Source organism: Balaenoptera borealis, assembly GCF_965194805.1.
Source record: "Balaenoptera borealis genome assembly, chromosome: 8".
NCBI lineage: Eukaryota > Metazoa > Chordata > Mammalia > Artiodactyla > Balaenopteridae > Balaenoptera > Balaenoptera borealis.
The window spans coordinates 16,730,601-16,751,185 of NC_138865.1; the positions used below are offsets into that span (position 1 = coordinate 16,730,601).

Sequence of the window (20,585 nt, forward strand, 5' to 3'; positions counted from 1 at the left end):
CCCTTTCCAGCATTTATTGTTTGTAGATTTTTTTTTTTTTTCTTTTTCTGCCTGCTGTTTGTAGATTTTTTGATGATGGCCATTCTGACTGGTGTGAGGTGATACCTCATTGTAGTTTTGATTTGCATTTCTCTAATAATTAGTCATGTTGAGGAAAAGGGACATTTTCAAGTAAGCTGTCCTGTCTAAGAAAACATATTCCTCTCCCTTTGGACAAGTTAACCCCCAGCTGGGCTGGTGGTTAATGAACCCTAGGTCATTCATGCTTGAAGGCAACTTAGAGATCATCTAATAGTCGCTCATCTGCCTCTTTGCTTTACAGGTGAGAACCAGGAGATGAAGTGACTCACCTAAGGCCACCTGGGTGCTAAATGACAGAGCCTGGTTGCATCACAGGTATCCTGGCTCCAAGCTCCGTGCTCTCTTTATTATATTGTGCTACTTGTTTATAAGGATGTTTAAGGGCAGGGTAGAATTGGGAGTTTCCAAAGGCCTGATGAGAGTGATGAAAGAATCTGGGGTCCTGAAGTCATCTGGGCTCTTTCACAGCTATGTCCAGTCAGTGTTTCTTGGGGAGGACACAGCTTCTTTAAAAAGTGCCTTTTCATACTCTGTCTGGTGAGGAAAATGTGAAATGTGGTGTGTCAAAGTCAAGTCTGGAGAGAGGGCTTCAGTGAGGAATTGGATGTGCTGAAGTCAGGAAGAGTGACAGGCTTCAGGATACCCTGTTGTCTTGAGATTGAGAGAGTCTGGCAAGGGCGGGGCCTGTCGTGAGTATGTGAGGGTCAGTGGGAGGGCTGCTTCTTGGGCCTCATGCACACTACCATCCCAACTGAGTGGTTCAAATTCAAAGAATGGCAGTGTTTGGATGATGTAGGAGGCAGTTATCCTCATCCCAGGAGGAAGGAAGCATCAGAGAGAGGTGTTCAATGAGGAGAGAACAACAAGATGTTTGTTATGGGTTGAACTGTGTCCCACACAATTCATATATTGATGTCCTAACTCTAATGCCTCAGAATATGACCTTATTTGGAAATAAGACTGCTGCAGATGTAGTTAGTTTAGATGAGGTCATACTGGAGTAGGATGGGCCTCTAGTCCAAAATGACTGGTGTCCCTATGAAAAGGGGAAATTTGGACACACACACACACATAGGAGGAATGCCATGTGAAGATAAAGACAGAGATTGTGGTGATGATTCTACAAGGCAACGAATGGCAAAGATTGCCAGCAAACCACTAGAAGCTAAGGAAGAGGCATGGGGCAGATTCTCCCTCACAGCCTACAGAAGGAACCAACCCTACCCACACCTTGTTCTTGGACCTCTAGCCTCCATAACTGTAAGACAGTAAGTTTCTGTTGTTTAAGCCAGCTCGTTTATGGTACTTTGCTATGGCAGCCCCAGCAAACTAATAGCATGTTATATAAGTCAATGCATAGAGTCTTGAGATAAATAAATAAGATGAAAGGGGCCAGAAACTTGGCTGGAGGAGGGAAGGGTAGGTGGGGCGATCTTGGTTTATGGTAAACTCTAATGGGAGAATCACAATGCAGGCCCCTGGCATCCTGGAGCAAAGTCATGCTGTCTGCAGTGGAGAATTATGCACCCTTTGAGAAATAGCTCTTGGCACATTACTGTAACCTGACAGAAACAGAGTACTTGGCCATAATCATCAAGTGACAATGCATCTGGAACTGCCCATTATGAGCTGGGTTCTGTCAGACCTCCAAGCCATAAAGCCAGGCAGGCCCAGCAGGCATCCATCGTGGTGTGGAAATCTAAGGCTGAGCCCTAGTAGGACCAGAGGGCATGACTAACCTGCAAGTTTAGGTAGCCCAGACCTGCTTGTCACCAACTACAGTTGGATCAGTGCCTTTCTCTGACTTGTGCTTATGGCCATAGAGGAGAATCACTTATGACCAGATGGAAGAGGAGGAAAAAGCCTGAGCTTGGTTTACAGATGGATTAACTCAGTACATGTGTGCAAGTCAAAATTGACAGCAGCTGCATTTCTCCCACATTTAGGGTTGGCCCTAAAAGACAGTAGAGAGGGGAAAGTCTTCCCAGTGGAACTACAAGCAGTGTACCTGATCATCGTCTTTGTAGGAAAGGAAAAGTGGCCCAAAGCGGATGGCTAATGGCCTGGTCTGGGGTCAGAAAAGAAAAGGAATAGAGGAACACAGGCAAAGAGGTCTGGGGTGGAGGCAAGTGGTGGACATGTAGGAGTGGGCATGATGTGTGAAGATTTTTGTATTGCACTTGCACTCACAAGTAAGTGTCCGCCATCAACTGTATAACCAAGTAGATCAAATGACTGGTTCTGTGAACCTTAGCCAGCCTTCATCATCAGCCACTGATGGCTGGTATGATGGGCTCATAAGTGGAGTGGCCACAGTATCAGAGAGGAAGATATGTGTGGACCCAACTGCATGGACTTCCACCTACCAAGGCTGATCTAGCTACTGTTGCTTCTGAATGTTCCAACTGTTAGCAAAAGAAACCAATTCATCCTGGCACTATTCCTCAAGGAAACCAATTGACCATTTAACGGCAAGTTGACTACATTGGCCTGCTTCCACCTTGAAAAGGTCAGTGATTCCTTCTCACAGGGATAAATATCTTTGCTGGTATGAGTTTGCCTTACCTACCAGCAAAACCTCAGCCAGCATCACTATCTAGGTGTTTATAGAATGCCTGATCCATAGGTATGGAACCCCACACAGTGCAACATACAATCAGAAGATATGCTTCACATTGAAGAAAGTGTGAGACTGGGACCACGACTAGCAGATATATTTGTTTTATTACATACTACATACTCAGAGGCAGCCATCCTCATGGAACACTAGAATAGCCTTCTATCAGTACAATGGAAGCCCTAGCTTAGAGGAAACATTCTGAAGCGATTGGATGCCATCATTCAAGATGAAGAGTATTTATTAAATTAGCGACTCTTATGAGTTGTTCCGTCTACAATAAGAATTCAAGGGTCCAGGAACCAAGGAGTAGCAGCAGGGGTGGCCACATTTACCATCATACAAGTGACCCATGGGGGGATGTTATATGCCCTGTCCCTGCAACTTTGGGTTCTGCAGGGCTGGAGGATTGCTGAAGAGGTGAACACTTGCCATGGGTCACAACAAGTGTACCATTGAACTACAACTTGCAGATGCTGTCAGGACACATTAGACTCCTTGTGCCCAGAGACAATGGGCAAGGAAAGGAGTCACTACACTTACAGGGGCAAGTGACTTTGACTAGCAGGAAGATGCAGCTCTGCTTTTACACAATAGTGGCAGGAAAGAATACGCATGGAATCCAGATGTTAGTAACTAAACCTGTCCCTCCAAAATCCATATGTTGAAGCTCTAGCCTCCAGTGTGGCTATCTCTGGAAATGGGGTTCTCTAAAGAAGTAATTGAGGTTAAATGAGGTCTTAAAGATGCGGTCCTGATCTGACTGGACTCTTATGCTTACAAGAAGAGACACCAGAAAGCTCTCTCTCTTCATGTGAAGGCACCGAGGAAAAGCCATGGGAGTAAACAGCAAGAAGGCGGCTGTCTACAACCAAAGGGAGAGCTCTCATCAGACACTATCCCTACTGGCACCTTGATCTTGGACTTCCACTCTTCAGATCTGTGAGAAGATAAAAATTTATATTATTTAAGCCCCCTAGTCTGTGGTATTTTGTTAAAAGCAGCTTGAGCTGACTAACACACCGGGTGATCCACTTGGCTCTCTCCTTGTGCTCCTTTGCCACATTGTAAGTATGAATGGACACATGCAATCACCCTGGCCTGAGATGAGTGATTATCATGGGTTCATAACCCTCAGGAACGAAGGTTTGGGTCACACCACCAGGGAAGCCACCAAGACCTGCCAAAATCTTGATGAGTCATAGCTGAGGTTGAGGAAAATTTAAAAAAGGGTAGTGGAGCAGGGAGAGGGTGGTATTTGTTCTGACCCCACAGTCAATTGCAAAGATGGGAGCAGTAGTTCACCCTGCTAACCTCCCTCTTCTGATTCCCCCTCAGGAAAAAAGGCCCCCTGGAACCATGGGGGAGCTGCTGCCCAAATCTTGTAGAGAAATAGATTTGTTTGGTGGAAGGGATAGACTGTGGTGACCATGAGAATAAGCCTCGCGGACCTCCAACTACAGGGAGCACTAATGACTAAGGGTGCTAGTTGTAAAGTCCGCCACCACATTTGCACTGAGGCTCCACTTCCCATGGGCTGCTCCCAGTCAATGAATGAATGTTGCAGGTATAGTAAGGAAGGTCCATTCTTGGGAGACACAAGATCCTCTGATGACCGACGTTGGCTGGAGGACTCCTAAAATTTCCTCAGATTGTATCATCCTTTAGGATACTTCTACCCAACATTCTATTCCTCTGGCCTTCCTTTAGGGTCAAACTTGCATCATGGTCTGACTGTTCTTCCAGCTTTCTCTGGACCCCTACCCATTTTTTCCCCTCATAGATATTTCCCCTAAAAAATCCTTGCAAGTTTAATCTTGTCTTGGCATCTTCTTCACAGAGGACCCGGAATAACACAGTTCCTTTAACCCTTGCTCACACCTCTGTAAATAGATCTTCTATAAAACATCTCTTTAAACATCCCAGCTGACTGTGACATCTGTTTCCTGCTGGGACCTTGACTAATATAGATTGCTGTGGACCATAAATGCTGTAGCATTCCGAAGGAGAAAAACCAATGTTAGTGTGGTAAGAATAAATAGCAAGGAATAAATGTGTTCTGAAATATGGGGTTGATCTGGGGTTAGAGTTTGGTATTTCAGATAGGGGTGTGTGTGTGTGTGTGTGTGTGTACAGCATATACAAAGGTACTGGGGTAGAAACAAGCAGTTATGGCAGGGTCTGTTCAAGAGCCCACACTCTTTTTCCAAGGAGCTCCACCTGTCCTATGGGAGGAAAGCACTCAGAATGCTCATTTCTCCACGTTCATTGCTTGGAACCTGTGAGGAAACCTCTACCTTTCCCCCTTTCATCACTTCATTTTGTATATCTTTCTATGTGCACACATGAGCTTTTGTTAGAGAATAGCTGAGTCAGTGGCCATGGGACTCCCTGGAAAGCACATGGAAAAGGGAAAAGGAAGACAGGGAAGAATGAGTATCTTGAAATTCTGGGGTCAGGACATTGGGAGAATTGGGACTGAATAGCCCCATTTCTTAGGATCCCAAGAGGGCCAGCAGTTTCCTTTAGAATTCAGAGGCTGAGGGAAGGTTGATTTCACAAGAGGCACAGAAAACAGTATTCACAGAGAGCCAGGGAATTTACAGATATTCAGACAGAAGCTTCTAGAATTTAGACATCTTTAAGCTAAACTTTCTTACTGAGCCGGTGAAAACTATTTTGTTTATGTATTCATTCATTCAACACACATTTACAGAGCACCTACCACATGTCAGGAACTGTTCTAGGCATTGGGGATGCACTGGTAAGACAAGATGAAAATCCCTATCCTCATGGAGCTTCCATCCTTGTGGGGGAGAGGCAGACAACAAATAAATAAACAAATAAACAAAGCAGTAAAACAAATAGCATGTCAGAGGGTGGTAAGTGCTGTGGAGCAAAGCAAACCAGAAAGAGGAATAGATTGTGCATGGGTCTGTCTGGGGCAGCCAGGGAAGACCCTACAGACAAGGCAACATAGAACAGAGACTTAAAGGAGGGGAAGGTTCAAGCCCCAGTGGGTTCCATGGGGAGTGGTTCATGCAGTGGAAAGAGCAAGCGCAAAGGCCTGGAAGCAGGGGTGTGCTTGGTCTCATTAACATCTGTCTACTCCATGCCTCTCCATGCTTGTCTACCTGCCCATAGATAAGCTGTTAATTCCAGTCTTCAAGGTCTAGGGGTTTGAATTTCTAGACTATGTTGAAGTTATCTAACTGTAGGATCTAAGAGGCACCAGTGGTATAACAAAAAATTATTTCTCATTATGGCATCAAACATGAAGTCCATTATCTCGTGATCTGCATCACGTTCAGAAGCAGATAAGGCTCCTCAAGTGTGTCTCCACAGATGCCCTTTCTCTTGGTCCAGGACTTTGAACTACTAAAAGACAAGAAGCACCCTGGCTTTTAGAACTGGAAAAATTGAGTCCTGGTTCACTTACAGGCTGCATGGCCCTGAATAGTTACTTAACTTCTCTGAGCTTCTGTTTCTTTATCTATAGATAGAGATAATAACACCTATGACACAAATCAGGGAGGAAATCAAATAAGACTGTATATTATAAAGTGTTTATTTATGAATAATTGGCTTTTATATAGCACAGATACACTAACTAAACTATTGGTCTATTTCTTGATATTTTAGTTATTATTATCTAGTTATTATTTGTACATAAACCATGTCAAAAATATTGGCTTAAAACAACAATCATTTATTTGCTCGTGGCTCTGAAATACGGACTGGGCTTAGCTGGGGGTTACTTTTGTGGTTGCAGCCATCCAGCAGCTCGATGGAGGCTGTATGTCCCAAGAAGGATTCACTCACATGCCTGGTCTCATTCACATGCCCCCAGCTAGGGCTTTTGGCTGGGGTTTCTGGTTCTCCTTTACATGGTTTCTCCCTTCCTGGCAGGATAATCAGTTTTTCTTTTACATGGTGACAGTCACTTTTCAAGAGGACGAGGATAGCAGCTGTTAGGCCTTTTGAAGCCAGGGCTCAGAAGTCACACAATATCACTTTTGCCACATTTGATTGGCCAAAGCAAATTACAGAACCAGCTGAGATTCAAGGGGTGGAGAAATAGGTTTCACATTGCAATGGAAAGAGCTGCAGAGTCACATTGCATGGGTGGAAGAAGTGGGCCATCTTTAGAAACAGTATATGACAGTCTATCCCCTGGCCTCAGCAAATCACTCCCTGGCATGTGCAAAATACACTCACGCTTCCCAGGGCCCCTCAAAGTTTTATCTCATTATGACATCAAGCTGGAAGTCCATTATCTGATGATCTGCACCAGGTTATCATGTAGGTAAGACTTCTCAAGTACGGCTTTTCAGATGCAGCTTCTCTCTTTTTAAAAATTATTTATTTATTTATTTTTAGCTTTTCTTTTTTTTAACATCTTTATTGGAGTATAATTGCTTTACAATGGTGTGTTAGCTTTCTGCTGTATAACAAAGTGAATCAGCTGTACATAAACATATATCCCCATATCTCCTCCCTCTTGCATCTCCCTCCCACCCTCCCTATCCCACCCCTCTAGGTGGTCACAAAGCACCAAGCTTCTCTTGATACAGAGACCTTCAACTTAAAAGATAAGTATTCTATCCCCTCACCCTTAAAACACATTAATGAGAAAGGAACTGGATAGACCCTACAGCCACTCTTACTTAAAATGGATAGGATGGGAACCACAAAGCAGTCACTAGTTTACAGAAATTATGAAGACCAGCTGGTCACATGTTGGTTTCCCCTCTAAGGGTCAGAAAATGTTCCTTGATCAGGGCCCGATTCTGCTCCCTGGGAGGGATACCTAGCCAATTGTTCTCTGTGGCTTTTAGGTCTTCCCTCTGGGCTCTTAGCTCCACCCTCTGAGATGTATTTTCTTTCACACAGGAAATTATGCATGTCTGTAGCTAAGTAGCCTTCTCAGTCTGATTCCTGCTTGCAGAAAGTGGAGGTCCAGTGGCCTCTTTTCATTTTGAATGATCTCTTTCACTTTTAGTTGAACCTTGTAATGCTTTCATTGATAAAACTCTCTTAAAACTTTTGTGCATTTACTAGGAATCTTATCGGGATTAACTTTATGCCCTCAAAACTTTATCCATAATTTTTTTTTAGACAGACCCCTCTCTTTGAGCATATCAAGCTGCTGTGGGACCATGCCCTCAAGATTCCCAGAAGTCCTTTTATCTAGTCGAGAGGGTCTCCTAGGCACTTCCTTTCAGAGGTCTTACAAGCATACCCCTGATTTGATCTTTATGCTGAGGTCACTTTTTATCTGAGAATCTTTGCCTGGCTGGAGATACTAGGGATGAAAAACAGTTTAATCTTTTCTAAACCAGGAATTTCTGGGCTCTCTACATTTCTCCTAAAATATGCTTGAATACTGAACAGTTTCTCTTTTGGCTTATCTCTCTTTGGTGATATCTTACCACATACAACTGGAAGCATCCAGTTGATGCCTTCAACATTGTGTCAAGAAATTTCCTTAGCAAAATCCATAAGTTCATTAGGTACTTTATATCTTTTAAGTTACTGCAGGCAACATTTTTGCCAATGATTCTGCTACTACCTAACATAGATTGTCCTTTTCCCAACTCCTAGTAACAATTTCCTCACTATATTTTTAGCATACACTAAAAGATTGCTCACCATTTCTCCAGCCTCTGCTGACAATCTATTCACTGCTTTCCCAGCTCCTATCCTCTGGCTTGTCACAAAGCCAATACCACATGTTTTAGATTTTTGTTATGGCAGTACTCCCCTTCTAGATAAGAATTGCATTAGCAGTTATCTAACGCTGTACAACAAATCACTCCACGTTTCTGTGGTTTCAAACAAGAACCATTTATTTGCTCACTCTTCTGTGGTTCAGTAATTTGGGCAGGCTTAGCTTGGATGGTTTATCTCTGTCCCACACAGTGTTGGCTGGGTTCAGTCATATGCTTATTATACTCAGTTGTCAGTTCATCTGGGAGCTGGCTGATGGAGATGGCCTCGTGTACATCTTCCAGTTGGCTGGGGCTATCAACGGAGGCACCTCTATTCTTTTCTGTGTGGCCTCTCCAGCAGAAAGTCTGGACTTTCTACAGGGTAGTGGTGGCATTTCAAGAGAGCAAGCCTCAGTGTGCAAACACTTATAAATCCCTGGCTTGCATTACATTTGCTGATGTCTCACTGGCCAAAGAAAGTAACTTGGCCAAGTTCATAGTCAATGTGAGGGTGAACTAAGAAAAGGAATAGATTCTGGAAGGCCTGATCCACTGAGGGGCCACTAATGTAATGATATACCACACTTGATGTGTTCATTGATCAGCTCTTGCTGACATCCAGATGTGGTAGAGAATTCGAATGCTTACCCTTATCTTGACCTTGTATTCCTCTTCTTCCAGGCACGTAGGAGGATGACAGCTTTTTCCCTGTCCTTCCTTATAGTGAGGTCATGAGACCAGTGGGCCATGTGGGCTGTGGGTGGACTTATGTTATTTCCAGGTAGGGAATTTAGTTTCTGGGGTGAACACCTCTGGCCTTGTCATTCCTCCTGTACTGTATGAACCCTGAAGTGTCTGCTGAGAGTAGGGTGGTTTCTGTTGGCCTAGGTAAGCAACTGACTACATGAAGCAGAGCCCCCTACCTTTACCTCTACACTTTGTACCTGTACAATGAGGTAGCAATGAACTTTCACCATTTTAAACCATTGAGATTTGGGGTTTGCTGGTTACTATGACATAGTCTAGCCTATCCTGATGGATGCAGAAGCCTCAGTCCCTCTGTGCTCTGTGGTCAATTCTAGCTCCCTCCCTAGGTATTTTTTTTTTTTTTGGCTGTGTTGGGTCTTCGTTGCTGCACACGGGCTTTCTCTAGTTGCAGCGAGCGGGGGCTATTCTTCGTTGCGGTGCGCGGGCTTCTCATTGCAGTGGCTTCTCTCATTGCGGAGCACGGGCTCTAGGTGCGCAGGCTTCAGTAGTTGTGGCACGTGGGCTCAGTAGTTGTGGCTCACGGGCTCTAGAGTACAGGCTCAGTAGTTGTGGCACACGAGCTTAGTTGCTCCGCGGCATGTGGAATCTTCCCGGACCAGGGATCGAACCCGTGCCCCCTGCATTGGCAGATGGATTCTAAACCACTGCGCCACTGGGGAAGCCCCCTAGGTATTTTTTGTTGTGACTTATGCAGCAAGAAAAGGAGGATATGGATTAAAAAAAATAAGCATCTAATGGAGAAGATGGAAAAAGGGGGAAGGAAAAAAAATCACTGGGCCAATGAAGAGCCCATTGTTTATTCACCAAGCATTTATGAAATACCTCCTCTGTACTGGGTTCTGTACGCTGCCTGGGCTATGCAATGATGGATGAGACACATGACCTTGAGGAGGACACGGGCTACCAGGGGAGGCTGACACACAAACAATGAACCACACTTGAGAGCCATTAGTGCCACCCAGTGGTGGGACTGATTTTCTATTTTCCTCTGTAATTGGCTAATTGTCCCTGCAGGCAATTTCCATAGAGAAATTCCAGTCTTGGTGCCTGGAGTGGTAGCCTCATTGCTGTAAGTGTGTGGCCAGCCTCCGGGGGTGACATCACTGAAGGCCAGCACTCATCTGGATTCATAAGATCTGTGATTTGTTTAAAAGTCAGTCTCATTACTTTATAACCACATATCAGATTCAGTCCTTACAGATGACAAATAATACATGGACAGAACAAAGCTGTTCCGAGGGCTGCAGCTTGCAATTTTGTAGCAAGAACGGTGGCTGAAATAGGGGGGTACTTTTGAGCATTCAGTGCCTGCTCAGAGCTGAGGGCCTTGGGAAGTTGGTAGACAGCATTCACGACAAAGCTTTGAAACTCTGACATTGCAAAGCCACATTATAGTAAGGGAAACCCATGAAATATTAACTTCTAACTAGCGTTGGTTCATGCATATTAAAGGCGGATCTGCCTTGGAATGTCTGGGACCGGCCAAGCTGGGTTGTACAGGGCTGCCTGGGAGGGCAGCACAAGGATGAATTTTACTCTACTTACAAGGTGAGATATAAAGAAAGTTTTCTTCCCTCTAACTCTAATTTATTCTGAGCCCACATCCTGCCAGGCCAATGGAAAATCCAATCTTAGCCACAACTGGGGCTCCTTTCCCCCGGCTCTATGCCTTCTTTGAGGTGTGAGTCATAGAATCTTAAAAAGTGCAGACTATTTGCCGGGCACCTTCTGGTCTTTAGTTCAGATGACACTGTCCAATTTTCAAGCCCACACAGTCCCTTGAAGCTTGGCTGCCTCTGTGCAAGCTGCCACATACAGCCTTTGCTGAGGCCCATGCTTAGTTCTAGTCACCTAGATGCGGCCTACAGAGGCATTGCTCTCTGAGGTCCTGACACCTCGTACGAGCATGCAAGGGAGCAGGATATAGACCCTTCCTACTCCCAGAACTCCCAGAACTCTCTGTGTCTTGTAATCTTTCCAACCTTCTCGAAGGTCTGCCTGTGTCATGTTACTGTCTCTCTCCTGTCCCAATCCCAAGCCCTGGTACTAGTCTCTTTTCAGACAACTCTTTTTTTGGTCTTTTGGTCTCCGAGATCACATGATTTTTAACAATAAAGATCTTTTAACCCTATTTTGTGGGCAAAAGAAGCACAGTTTCTAGGACTCAAAGCCTTACCTACCCTCTTGAGAGGAAGAAGAGGAGGTGGGTAGCACCTCTCATTCTTTCTGATTTTTCTACAGTAATAAGACCAAAGTGCTATCTATCTATCTGTCTGTCTATCTATCTATCTATCTATCTATCTATCTATCTATCTATCTATCTATCTATCGTCTATCTATCTTTCTCCATCCGTATAGGCATTGAACCTAGAATGGTGGTAAAGTGGGGAGTCAGAGAAGAAGGAAGGGTTGTAGACAAGGTGGTCAGAAATTTAACAGGGTATAGGGTGGTCACCATGGAAGATGAAGAACTATAATACTTCCAAGAACATGGGGTATCCAACAGGGCACTCCATTTATGGGCAGCTTGATGGTGATCTCCGACCAGCTGGGACAGGCTTATATAGAATCCAATTGGAGCCAGACTTGCAGAGTGAGGGTCTAGGAGGAAACTTCTACTACTGACAAGATGCATAAAGGCACGTCATTCTATTCAATGGCCTTTGACAACTACTTACCTAGAGCCTACCCTATGCCAGGCAATGTACACGGCACAGGGGTAAGTGGAAGGAACCTGCAATGTTGTGATGTCAAAGAAAATAGGGCACCAACAGCACAGTATCTATGGCAGTGGGCAGCTCTTGGAGTGAGCTCATGTCTGGCTGGCTACAGGGGAATCTGCCAGGAGGAAACAAAGGCAGCAAAACAGGCCTCCCTTGTCAGTTTCTCAAAGAGCCTAAAAGAGTGTTTCTCTAAAGGCCCTTCAAATATGATCATCATTGTCTTAAAGATAACTTTTCTTATCCATGTTTCTTCACCTTTTAATTTGTTGTGATAAAAAAATTGCCACTCCCCTCCCCTTCCACCAAGGAAATGTCTTGTAGCCATGAGGTTGGGCTCTTCTCTCCTGGTTCTGCTGAAACTGGAGAATGGAGAGTGAGGGGAGTTTGTGTCACCCCCAGACCCCTCAACACCCTTGTCACATTCAGACCCAGATGGAGGGGTCTGGGGTGGGGGGATACCCTGTGCCCGCAACACGCCCCCAGGAAGGCCCACTCTGCATTGTGGCCTCTTGGGCCCTCCCTCAGTCACTCAGCCAGGCCACTCCTGGCTCCTCATTTCGTAGATCCTGCCTTTTTAGGTCCAGGTGTGAGTTTGGTCTTTTTCATAAGGCTTTTGTCTTTAGACTCTGTCTCACTGCTTTTTCTTTTTCTACCTGCTTCTGAGGTACCAGTCTCTTGAGTATTTAACAAGGATCCCTTCTACCAGGAACAGTTTTTCTTCTTTTTCTTCTTCTCATCTTCCTCTTCCTCCTGTTCTTCTTCATCCTTTTCCTCTTCCTCCTTCTCCTCTTCATCTTCCTTTTCCAGGGAAGGTCTCCAGTTTCATAACATTCTTGACCACTGAGGAACTCAGGTTCAGAACCAGCCCAGAGTGGAGAAGTAAGTATTTATCAATACTTACGTACAATAGATTGCTATGAAAGGCTATATTTAACCCCACTTCATATTACTATGATTAACTGGTTTACATGACTTTAGAAAGGGTATAAAGTAGAGTCATGCATGGATAATCAGATTTTATACCATTGACACTCTGAAAATCATATTCAGGCTTCATGCATTTGACTCAGAGTTCCTTTTTTTTTTTTTTTTTTGAGTTTGAAGAACTGGTTCATGATCCCATTTGGATAAACTTCTGCTTGTTAATTTCTCTCAGTGCCTGACTACTCCAAGGCATTTGGGAAGTTATTGAGCCAATCTCCATTTTTGAGTCTGAATTCCAAATAAGGGACCACTGCGGTTTTGACCGGCGACAGTAAATGGCAGCGAGAGCAAGAGACTCCCTGCTTTGTTGTAGGATAGATAGAGATATCTCCTCTTCTAGCCCAGAGCCTTGGTCTGTGAGAGGATACCTAATGACAACAGTGGATTAGAGCCCCCTTAATCAACATGATCAATGTCCATAAGCAGGGACAGAGCCTTTGGCTTTTTTCTTGGGGAAAGAAGATCTCAGGCTACTTTCCAGGATAATTTCCAGTTTCCAGGATAGTTTCTAGACTCTACTTCTCAGGTCCCTAGAAAAAGGTAGCCAGAGGTGGGACCTGTGCCATTGGAATCCAGATTCTAGGCACAGAGTTAGGTCATACCCCTGCCTTCTCTTCTTCTTCCAGGGAAATTCTCTATTCTCATTTGATAGAGGTTTGCAAATGGTTGTGTTTCAGGGGAAGACTTGCAATTACCTGCCTCATTCAATGTTCTATTTATGTGTCATTTTTGGGGGTTAATTTATTTGAGAGAAATAAAACCCAAGCTTTCTGGTGCCAACCTCAGAGCTGGTTCCCAATCATGGGGGTGGCCAGGATGAAGCAGGAAAGAGGCCTCCCTGGTTCCAGCTAAGATTGCAGAGATGGAAGATCAGAAACACGCATCCTAGGGCAGATCTAAAAATAAAGTGGGATCTCTTCTGAAGCCTTCAAAATTTCAGAGACCACTCAGTGAGGAGCAGCTAAAAGGTGAGACTCTATTTGGGGAACGGTAGGTCTGGTGAACACACAGATCATTGAGCTACATCCAGTCTTCCTCTGGGCATTTTGTTTTTGTCACTTCTATATTCATACCAGTGCCAGGAAATCATAATTGGTTCAGATCTGTCTTTGTCCAACTCAATCTCATGTGCTGGAGTTGGTTGGTTACACTGTCATGGAAACATGGGATTGTACCTAATTCTAATGTATTTGACTGAGTGTAGAGGTAGACACCTCGAGCTTCTCTATCAGAGGTCAAGGGAGCAGACGTATGGTTCTAGTGCTGGTCTGACCTCTGGCTTGTTGCTTATTGCTCCATGGTATTCACTGTATAAGCCTCCCCTTATTTTTTCCTTGTTGGATGACTTTCACTCCTTTGTAAGCTCTTATGCTAGATGCTAGAAGGTGCATGCCCACTCTTACCTTGCAGTAATCAATACTTTTCTTTACCTGGCACATAGTAGGTATTTAATAATGTTCATGGCTCTGGGAACATCTATTCTACAACAAAGCAGCAAGTTTCTAGCTATCTCCGTTATTCCTACTTTCCTTGGGGATCTAGGTGCAAAAATGGAGATTGGCCCAATAACTCACCAAATAGAAATAAAAAAATTAAAAGTGTTTGACAGACTCTTTAGATTACTGTCTCTTTGCAGATTGTCTGACAGACAAGGATATCCCATGTCCCTTCCAACAAGGGTGACACTGATCCAGAAAAAACAGTGAGTGTGGTAAGGCAGAATCTGACCAGATCCATCGCATTGATTTGAGCACTTATTTCTGGTTAAAAAACTGTCTTGAAATTCACTTCCTTGGATCACTCCACTCCCTCCTTAAGATACCTGTTTTCCTTTGTTCTCCTGGATTGCTGTTTCCATGCCATATTAGTGCAGATATCTGATCACAACAACTCTCCCCAGCTCAAACCTTGGGAGTTCAGCCTCTCGGGAAACTAGGTTCTCCCCGTGGGGAGCTCCAGCAGGAGAAGTGATGGAAGAAGCAGCCTGAGACTCTTGACTCAAAAAAGGTGATTACTTATGAAATTCATCCAACTGCTCTATCCCGGTCTCTCACTGTCACCAATAATTAAGAGCTGACAATACAGCTATTTTCAATGAGAATTTTCACCAGGGAAATTCAAAGTTCTTTAGAAATACCATTTGAAGATCTATCTTAACACCCTGGTAGGGAAGTTTCATAAATCCACCGGATGCTTGAATGTAAAATCACTTGAAAAAGTATTAGAAAGGGACAAAGTTGTTACAGTGGAAAATGCATAGGGTTTAGAGGCAGAATTTTGCCTCCTGGTCCTCCCAAACATTAGCTGTATCATGTTGAACAAGTCACTTAAACTCTTGGATTCTTCATTTCCTCTGCTGTAAAAATGGAGATAATAAGATACCCACTATTTAGTGAGCACCTACTGTTAATTATCTGTAAAATGGAGATAATTAATAGCTACAACTTAGTGGACCCCCCCTCCCGCCATGATATGTTACATTTTGTTATCTGTATCTCACTTTAACCTGCAAAATATTTGAACAAATTCTGTCTTGAACACAAATTCAAGAGAATAACATAAAAGTCAGGGTAAAGGTAGGAAAATATTAGAGGCAGAGGTAAGACTGCACTCAGGATACATTTGGAAGCATCAGTTGATCGGCCTCTTATCCTGTAATCCCTCTGCCACCTCCCTCCAGGCTGCCCCTTCTCACTGTCCTCTCCCCTTGGTCTGGCCACCATCCTTATAAGCAGAAATGCAGAAATGGTCAATGCATAGGTCAGTTTTGGCGTTACAACCGGACCTTTGAAATATGTAACTGAGATAATCATTTGAGAGAAAAGAGTTGCTTGGGGTTGAAAATCAAAGTCCTGCAGGATTCAGAGCACAGGGTTTCTGGAAAGAACACATGGAGAGCCCCACTGTTCCAGCCTCCAAGACGGAGCCTCCATAGGCCAAGTAGCTGATGCAGCCATGGAGGTGAGACCCCGGGAGCATCTCCGCTGAGGCCACTGGCCGAACAGAGCTCTGAGAGGGTGTGAGTGGTGGTGAAAAAGCAGCAAGGATGAAGGTGCACCAGGAGATGCCATCCAGACAGCTGGTGACCAGGGCTGGGGGCAACCCTGACTCTCCCCACCTGTCATGGACTGGTTGTATGTCCCCCCAAAATTCATCTGTTGAAGGCCTAACCCCCAATTCGATGGCATTTGGATCTGGGGTCTGTGGGGGGTAATTAGGTTTGTTTACTTATTTATTTTTATAAATTTATTTATTTATTTTATTTTTGGCTGCATTGGGTCTTTGTTGTTGCGCGTGGGCTTTCTCTAGTTGCGGCGAGCGGGGGCTGCTCTTCTTTGTGGTGCTAGGGCTTCTCATTGCGGTGGCTTCTCTTGTTACGGAACACAGGCTCTAGGTATGCGGGCTTCAGTAGTTGCGGCTTGCAGGCTCTAGAGCGCAGGCTCAGTAGTTGTGGTGCAGGGGCTTAGTTGCTCCGTGGCATGTGGGATCTTCCCCGGCCAGGGGTCGAACCCATATACCCTGAATTGGCAGGCAGATTCCTAACCACTGAGCCACCAGGGAGGGCTCCAGGGTAACAAGGTTTAAATTAGATCATGAAGGTGGAGCTCCCATGATGGGAGTAGTGTTTTTTTTCTCTTTTTTTGGCTGTGCCATGTGTCTTGCGGGATCTTAGTTCTCCGACCAGGGATCGAACCTGGGCCCACGTCACTGAAAGCACCGAGTCCTAACCACTGGACCACCAGGGAATTCCTGGGAGTAGTGTCTTTATGAGAAGAAGAGAGACCAAAGCTCTCTCTCTCCCTGTTCTCACAAAGAAGAGGTCACATGAGGATGCTGCAAGATGGTTCTATCTAGAAACCAGGAAGAGGGCTCTCGCCAGGAACTGAATCTGCCGGCACCTTGATCTTGGACTTCCCAGACTCTAGAACTGTGAGAAATACATGTCTGTTGTTTCAGGCCCCCAGCCTGTGATATTTTGCTATAGCAGCCTGAGCTGACCAAGACACTGTCCCCAGCACCCCAGAACATTGGCACACCAGTGAAACAAGCAGAGGAGGGAAAATACATTCAGTGGGCTGGAAAACGCTGAATTGACTAGAAGCAAATTTTCATTAGTCGGCACGACAGAGACTTGGGTTTGAAAATGAGTCAAGTTATGGAAATTTAAGAACGTTCCATATTTGTATACCTGCTTTTGTGGCCTGAGCAAGTCAGCCTTGCTTTTTGTGAGGTGTTGCCACCTGGTTTCTGATAGCGATCTGTGCTAGAATCAGCTAAGGCATCTGTTTTCTGAGCCACCATACCTCTTTGGGGCTCCTGCCCTCCGTCAGCTACGTTTAAGAATGGAAAACAAGAATATTTGGGACTTGATCCTCCATCACTCTCGGCTGCAGGACCTCAGGGGGCTGTCCCAGGCCCTTTCTGCTGTGGGGCTGCCCCGGCATGCTGGCAGGAGAGGTGGGGGCCCTACCTGAATAGCTCCTCCTAAGTTGCACCCAGGTCTCTGCTTCTTTTGGATCTGTTGTCCTGTTGGCTAGGGGCTGGGGGAGGGGGAGGGAGGGCAGGCTGCAGACTCAGAGTCTGGATATTCACCAGATCGACCGTCTCCTCCCACCATACACTCCCATCCTCCAGCCTGTGGAAGAATCAGCTGGTCAGAACAGGGTAGTCTGGCACTTTATCAGTAATTTCCAAATTTATTATTTGTAGCATAAACTTTATGCCATGATCCTTTTAGGGCTGTGGCATTTGATACGGACACGCTAGTTGAGACTTAAAAATGATCCTCTCCTCTGTTCTCTGTGCTGTGAGACTCAGTAGTCAACTCTGAAGCTCAGAAGCTGAGACCCTGGCACTTTTTGTTCCTTTCTGGTTTTTTTTTCTGCTGGAACAATGCTTCCCAGAAGTAGCAAAGGAATGCTTGTCATATGATTTGAATGGAGAATAGCTGAAGTCATGCAGAATAGTGTTTGGACACAGATGCATATCATAAGTTACCAGTGATTTTTAAAGATAAGACACAAAGTTGTGTTTAAGATTTTCATGGCCAATGTGAGGAGGAAAATCATCTCAGGATTAATAATGTTCAAAGATTTAAAAAACATTGCATAGGAGTAGCACAACTTTTTCTGATTTGAGAGCCATAAAATTTACAAAACAGAAATAGACTCACAGACGTAGAAAACAAACTCATGGTTACCAAGGGGGAAAGAGGGGTGAGGGATAAATTAGGAGTTTGTGATGAACCGATATACACTACTATGTATATAAAATAGGTAAACAACAAGGTCCTACTGTATAGCACAGGGAACTATATTCAATATCTTATAATAACATATAATGGTAAAAAATCTGAAAAAGAATATACATACATAACTGAAAATCACTTTGATGTACACCGGAAACTAACACAACATTGTAAATCAACTATACTTCAATAAAAAAAATTCTACCAGGGATGTCCATAAAAACACACATTGATGAAGCTGACAGCATTCATGGAATCCTGACAATGGGGACAGCATCACATTTTTTTTTTTTTAAATAATTTTGCTTGTGGTCTTTTTTCAAGTTTATTTATTTAGTTTTGGCTGTGTTGGGTCTTCGTTTCTGTGCGAGGGCTTTCTCTAGTTGTGGCGAGCGGGGGCCACTCTCCATCGTGGCGCGCGGGCCTCTTACTATCGCGGCCTGTCTTGTTGCGGAGCACAAGCTCCAGACGCACAGGCTCAGTAATTGTGGCTCACGGGCCTAGTTCCTCCGTGGCATGTGGGATCTTCCCAGACCAGGGCTCGAACCTGTGTCCCCTGCATTGGCAGGCAGATTCTCAACCACTGCGCCACCAGGGAAGCCCCAGTATCAAATTTTATACAGCCACTACTTATGACATCTTCCCAGTGTGCCAATGAAGGAGTGAAGGGTAAACCCTGAAATAATTAGATAATAAGTTAAAGCAACAGTATTCAAGGGCTTGACTCTGGTGATCTTAGTTGACCCCAGAATAAATTTAAGAATACTCAGAACACTTTTTTCTCAAAATGCAGTCCATGAACCATCTGTACCTGTATCTTATGGTATGTTATAAAAATGTAGATTTCTGGGTGCCCCTCTCACCAATAGAATCAGATCCTCTGGGGATAAGACCCAGGGCTCTCTACTTCCAATAAGTCTCCTAGGTGATCCTTATGTACACTTAGATGACCTAGAACAGAGGTGCCTCGCCAATTTTGTGCCATAGGCCCCTTGGCTCTCAGGTGAAGCCTGTAAACCAGAATGATGTTTTTAAATGCAGGGAATCAAATATACATGATTACAAATGAAACTGATTATATTGAAAAGCAATCATCAAAATACTAAGCAAAAATAATTTTGTGATAAATAATGACTGTTTCATCATTCATGCATTAAATAACAAGATCTAGCACCAGATCTAATAACCACAATAATTTTCAAGACATGGTGAGTATAAATGATATTTGGAGATACTTGCAGCCCCTGTAATGTGATATATGACTGTCTGTGATTTCTTTCTTTTTTTTTTCTTTTTTTAACATCTTTATTGGAGTATAATTGCTTTACAATAGTATGTTAGTTTCTGCTATATAACAAAGTGAATCAGCTATACATATACATATATCCCCATATCTCCTCCCTCTTGCGTTTCCTTCCCACACTCCCTATCCCACCCCTCTATGTGATCACAAAGCACAGAACTGACCTCCCTATGTTACGTGGCTGCTTCCCACTAGCTATCTATTTTACATTTGGTAGTGTATATATGTCAATATGCCACTCTCTCACTTCGTCCCAGCTTACCATTCCCACTCCCTGTGCCCTCAAGTCCATTCTCAACATCTGCGTCTTTATTCCTGTCCTGCACCAAGGTTCTTCAAAACCATTTTTTTTTTTCGATTCCATATATATGTGTTAGCATACGGTATTTGTTTTCCTCTTTCTGACTTACTTCACTCTGCATGACAGTCTCTAGGTCCATCCACCTCACTACAAATAACTCAATTTCATTTCTTTTTATGGCTGAGTAATATTCCATTGTATAAATGTGCCACATCTTCTTTATCCATTCATCTGTCGATGGACACTTAGGTTGCTTCCATGTCCTGGCTCTTGTAAATAAAGCTGCAATGAACATTGTGGTACATGACTCTTTTTGAATTATGGTTTTCTCAGGGTATATGCTCAGTAGTGGGATTGCTGGGTCGTATGGTAGTTCTATTTTAAGTTTTTTAAGGAACCTCCATGCTGTTCACCATAGTGGCTGTATCAATTTACATTCCCACCAACAGTGCAAGAGGGTTCCCTTTTCTCCACACCCTCTCCAGCATTTATTGTTTGCAGATTTTTTGATGATGGCCATTCTGACCAGTGTGAGATGATATCTCATTGTAGTTTTGATTTGCATTTCTCTAATGATTAATGATGTTGAGCATTCTTTCATGTGTCTGTTGACAATCTGTATATCTTCTTTGGAGAAATGTCTATTTAGGTCTGCCCATTTTTGGATTGGGTTGTTTGTTGGGTTGATTTTGATATTGAGCTGCATGAGCTGCCTGCATATTTTGGAGGTTAATCCTTTGTCAGTTGCTTCGTGTGCAAATATTTTGTCCCATTCTGAGGGTTCTCTTTTCATCTTGTTTATGGTTTCCTCTGCTGTGCAAAAGCTTTTAAATTTCATTAGATCCCATT

At 44.0% G+C, this 20,585-nt stretch overlaps 1 protein-coding gene across 2 annotated transcripts in view; it reads left to right on the forward strand.

Annotated features, from left to right (window-relative positions):
• The window catches only part of GFRA2 (GDNF family receptor alpha 2), a 303,828-nt gene that overhangs the window by 278,481 nt on the left and 4,762 nt on the right, over positions 1–20,585 (forward strand). Inside the window, exons 8-9 of one of the 2 annotated variants that reach the window (XR_014248092.1) lie at positions 323–396; positions 3,519–3,765. The gene's annotated coding sequence lies outside the window, so the exon portion shown is untranslated. Of the gene's footprint in view, positions 1–322; positions 397–3,518; positions 18,425–20,585 lie in introns of those variants that run through there. The other variant, XR_014248093.1, reaches the window with a different exon arrangement.